At 38.5% G+C, this 5182-nt stretch overlaps 1 long non-coding RNA gene across 1 annotated transcript; it reads right to left on the minus strand.

Moving 5' to 3' along the window:
* Positions 1 to 1839: 1839 nt before the first annotated feature.
* On the minus strand, positions 1840 to 4487 carry LOC125252165. Its single transcript, XR_007181165.1, has 4 exons — positions 4123 to 4487; positions 3785 to 3849; positions 3384 to 3564; positions 1840 to 2990 (listed from the first exon to the last, which is right to left on the minus strand). It is a non-coding gene; the product is annotated as an uncharacterized LOC125252165 (long non-coding RNA).
* Positions 4488 to 5182: the final 695 nt, after the last annotated feature.

The raw sequence follows: 5182 nt of genomic DNA on the forward strand, positions 1-5182 counted from the left end.
TTCTCACCTGGATCTACATACTTGTATCCTCTCCCTGTGCTCCATTCACGTGTTCCTGCCTTCCTGGATTTCAATCTCCTCCTTTACTGTCTGTTCAGCTCCTACAAAGATAGGAGACATTATCATCAAGGTGTGTGTGTGGCTCTTACCTGTCTGGACCGTTTCTATCCTCATCCACTCTGGTTGTTGGGATTTGCTTCATTCACTTTATAATTTCACCCTGTTGGATAATAAACTGTTTCATCATTGTACTCTCCGTTCTCCTGAGTCTGTGTTCTGTGACAGTGTTTAATTCTTTGATAAAGCCTTTTCACATAGTTATGAATACAGCTTGAAAATATCGATTTATAAAGAAAACAGATATTTTAACCAATTCGATTGACTATTGTCAATGCTTGATTATTCAAACACCATAAATCTAACACACCCATTATTAATTTTATTAGTTGTAGCTGTGTAGATTACACCATACCCACGTCTGCCTGCATGATTTGACCTTTTCTAGTGGTTGGGTGTTAATTTGCACAATTAATTTACTGTAAACAAGTTAAACACTTTAAAGGGGTAGTTCACCCTAAAATGAAAACTGTCATCATTTACTCCCTCTCAAGCTGTATGAATTTCTTTGTTCTGCTGAACACAAAGAGAAGATATTTGGAAGAATGTTTGTAAGCAGATGTGAAAGTGAAATGGATTTTGTTTCTAAGGCCAACATGTATCAGAGGTAAAGAAAGAGCACTAAACTACGCCATCTGGAGGAGAATATGAGCCACTGCAGAACTCACTGTACAGTAATAGTTATGAATGTTCATATCAGTGATCTCAGAGTTAAACTGAGTCCAGCTTACAGACACTGTTTCATATGATCACCAAAGTCCATTTATACTCATATTTGTCACTTAGCGAGTGTTAATTTTAGGCCCTGGTAACAAATGAATTGTGCTTATCAGAATAATAACAGTTAGGAAGAAAACACAGATTAGATTAAAGTGTTTAGGAAATGTATATTTGCAACAGACAAAAAAATCACTGTACTAAAATAATAGAAGAATATGACAAGGGAAGCACATGATGTTATCGCATGAGGAGCAAGAGAAACATGTTGACACGGGTTTTTAACCCATGATGGATGTCAATCTTCAGTTTCACATTTCCAGTTTACATAAATACACATAAATAAATGGGGGCTGGATTAATATGTTTTTCATGAGCTGAACTCAATGATCTAAGACTTTTTCTATGTACACAAAAGGCCTATTTCTCTCAAGTATTCTCCTTTGCCGAGATAATAATAACACTAATAATAATCCATCCACCTCACAGGTGTGGCATATCAAGATGCACTCCTCTTCAATGGCTGTGTGAAGCTGCTGGATGTATACGCCGATGTATACACCGATCCAGAGCATCCCAAACATGCTCAGTGGGTCACATGTCCGGTGAGTATGCTGGCCATGCAAGAACTGGGATGTTTTCAGCTTCCAGGAATTGTGTACAGATCCTTGCAACATGTGTCCGTGCATTATCATGCTGCAACATGAGGTGATGCTCGTGATGAACGGCTCAACAATGGGCCTCAGGATCTTGTCACGGCATCTCTGTGCATTCAAAATGCCATCAATAAAATGTTTGTTGTCCATAACATACGCCTGCCCATACCATAACCCCACCACACCATGGGCCACTCGATCCACAAGGATGACATCAGCAAACCACTCACCCACACGACGCCATACACGCTGTCTGCCATCTGCCCTGTACAGTGAAAACCGGGATTCATCCGTGAAGAGAACATCTCTCCAGCATTTCTCCACTCAAGTTGGTTACTTCTGTAAGATCTGTGTGTGTGTTTTCATGTCAGTGTGAATATCAGTGTAGATCTGTAACTCTGATGATCTCCAGTAGAGGGAGACACTTCACTGTATGATCTCACTCTATACTGCACTTTATTAGAGAAATGATCAATTCCTTCACAATCATACATCTGGATTTGATTTATTGATATAGAGATGTTGATTAAACACACTTTTAAATCATAAATAGATTTTTGATGTTTTTCAGAGGCTCTTAAAAGACATTTATTTAAACTTCTGTGTGGAGTTTCTTGTTCTGGTGTCGTTCCTTCAGTTTCAGACGATCAAACTCCTGCTGCTCCAGTGAACTGAACACACTGAGTGTTTGTAGGAGAGAGAGAGAGTCTGAATGTCTGACAGTCTGATATACAGTTCATCATCAATCACCTTCATCAGAGACAGAGAAACATTTACAGCAGATGAAGAACAATGAGAGTTCAGTACTAAAAACAGAAAAGTGTTTTCTATATACGGATGACAACATTATCAACACTTTCTCCGTTCACACGGATCCTCAAAAATGACTAAAACACTGTATGACACACGCCAGACAAGTATTTGGTGATCACACACACATTCTCTTACACTCACTCCAAACACACACGTCTATCCAGCTTATTTTTACAGTTTCCTGCTCCTTCATATTCTTCTGGTTATTTCCCTGTAGCGGATAATAAATCAGAAGTCTCAAACATTCACAGAAAACTCCTTATTGTTGATGGATAGACAGTGGATAGATTAAACATGTAATACGCATGTGCATGACGTCACTGTTTTCACAGATGGATGTTTTTTAGTTCACACGGAGATGATAACGGTATCGTTTTCACAGATTTGCACTTTGAAACCCGTTTTCAAAAGTTTGCATTTTCAGGCCACCAAAACACCAATGAACAGCCAAAATGAAGCTTTCAGTTGAAAACGGTGTTGTGTAAACCTCCTGAGAAAGAAGCTCTTGATGAGAGTGTTTGAGCTCAGATGAGTCTGTAGAAGATTCCAGAAGACAGGAGAGAACAGACCATGATGAAGATGATGATGATGTTCAGGTCGTCAGTGATGAAGGTTTTTGATGAGAGGATCTCTCCTCAGTTTTGACATCAGAATCAATCTTTACAGGCTCGTCTGGATCACATGACACTAGAAATCACAAATATATTGAATTTATGGGATATTGTTCTTGATCACACATCTGTGAAAGCTTCAATAGTCTGTAAGTGGAGAAATTCTGAAGAGTTTTAGTAAATCTAACATGATCAAGCGTTGCTCAGGAGTTCATTTCCCTCCTGTCGTCCCGTCAGGATTTGACCTTCTGATATTGCTCTTTGAATCAAACTCATTTCTCTTAAATTATGTTGTACATTTAAAATACTGACCATTAATGAAATCTGAAATACATTTGTGTTGGTTTCTGTTACTCTGAGGGGTTATCGCTGCTCTCCCTGATCTGATCTGATCAGAACCGCCGATACAAACTCTATTATCAATCATCTCTGACTGTATGATCCTGACAGAAAATGATCAAACACTCACAGTCTGGCCTTGCTCTCTCCATACTGCTACGTCTCTCACGTGTCTCTCCTCTTCTCTCTTGTGATTCACTGGTTTGTGTCTCCATTTCTCTCTCTGTCTTCTTGTTTTCTGCTGCTCTGTGATTTCTGAGGCTCCAGCAGTTTTCTGGATGTGTGATTTTCTTTCTCTTCTCCATCTGAATCTGTTCAATCACACACAGAGTTTAGTTAAAGCGATATAACATCAGATCACGAGACATCAGATCAATTCGTGATCCACAGGAATAATATCAATCTGATATTAACACTACAATATTCATAATAGACATTAATAAAGCTGCTGAAGTATGTGATGATAAATATCAAATATATAAATGTGATTTAATGTGTGAATCCTGATTATAAACAGTTTTCTCTTCTCACCTCATCTTTGATCAAATTTGATTCATCAGAACGACACTTTACAGCTCCGACTGGATCAACAGAGACTGAAAATGAAGAAAAACAACATCATAATTTCAATACAGTGCTGGAGTTTGTATTTCCATCTAATTTAAACAATGAAACAGTGAATATAGAGACAAACAATGAGTACACTGTTACAATATTACAAACATTTAATAATTTAAAGTGGCGGCTATTAAAATATTTCTGATAAAATAGCAAATAATCCAGCATTAATATGTCTTCCATATGAAAATAAAGCTCTTTGGTAAAAGATAACAATAATGAAATGATGTATTTAGAGAGATTTTCCTCACCTGTCAGAAGAGAGATGAACAATCCAGAGTTAAAATCACACTGAATATATAAAGAAAAGGTCGAGCAGAAATAAAAGGTCCTGGTGTCTGTCAGCAGCTGAGGAGATTTCAGTGACTGTCTGACTCTACACTCCTGCGCTCGCTGTTTTTATACTGGGTTTGACGTGTGGAGGACCGCCACGCTTATTGGCACACCTGTTGGCGCGGGAAGAATAACCAGAGCAGCTCAAATCTAAACACTACCATTTATTACCTTTTAATTGAAAGTGAAAGTGGAAAGTGATATGTGAAGGCCGAGTATGCAGGGGCGTAACCAGAACATTCTTTTCAGGGGTGGATAGGCAAGACCCAGCGATTTCTCTGGCAAAAAAATGAGGGAAAAAAAAAAATTCCAGCTTAGATATGAATCTGCTCTGTGAGTCTGTGTGGAATGTAACTGCACCTCAACAAACTCTGGTTATGAATTTTTTTTGTTGCATAAATTCTCTTCCATACATGGACAAGTAGTCTCCAACACAAACCGTAGAGCTCCTCTGATGAAACGACAAATAGTCAGCAAATACCACAAAATAACAGCCTCAAAACTTATTAAAAATGCAACAGCGTGTTCATTTATTTTCTTTACGGAGTACAAAAGCAGATGACTGTGCATTTATTTGTGCTATCACCTATATTTGAATAATGTACTGTGAGTGAGTGTGTATAACCATGCAATATATTTGTTCATTTTGTTGCGCTAAACCTTAAAGGTGACTTATAAACCTAAGTAATACAAGTCTCAGGTGTCCCCAGAAAGTGTCTGTGACGTTTCAGCTCAAAATACCTCATGGGTTTTTGATTATACCATGTGGTTTCATTCTGATGTGTTTGCCGACATTAAGCTCTGGGAGGTTGTGATGGAATTTCGTCATCGCAATATGTCATCTGCTATGGGTTCAATGCCTCGGAGTCCCATCATCTTCTTGTGTTGCTTACACTGATAGATTTCTGGTGCCACAGAAATGCTGAAGGGCAGCGTACACCATCTCATCTGGTGTCCAGAAAGCTGTCATTAGGCTGC

Source organism: Megalobrama amblycephala, linkage group LG18 (genome assembly GCF_018812025.1).
Source record: "Megalobrama amblycephala isolate DHTTF-2021 linkage group LG18, ASM1881202v1, whole genome shotgun sequence".
Classification (NCBI taxonomy): Eukaryota; Metazoa; Chordata; class Actinopteri; order Cypriniformes; family Xenocyprididae; genus Megalobrama; species Megalobrama amblycephala.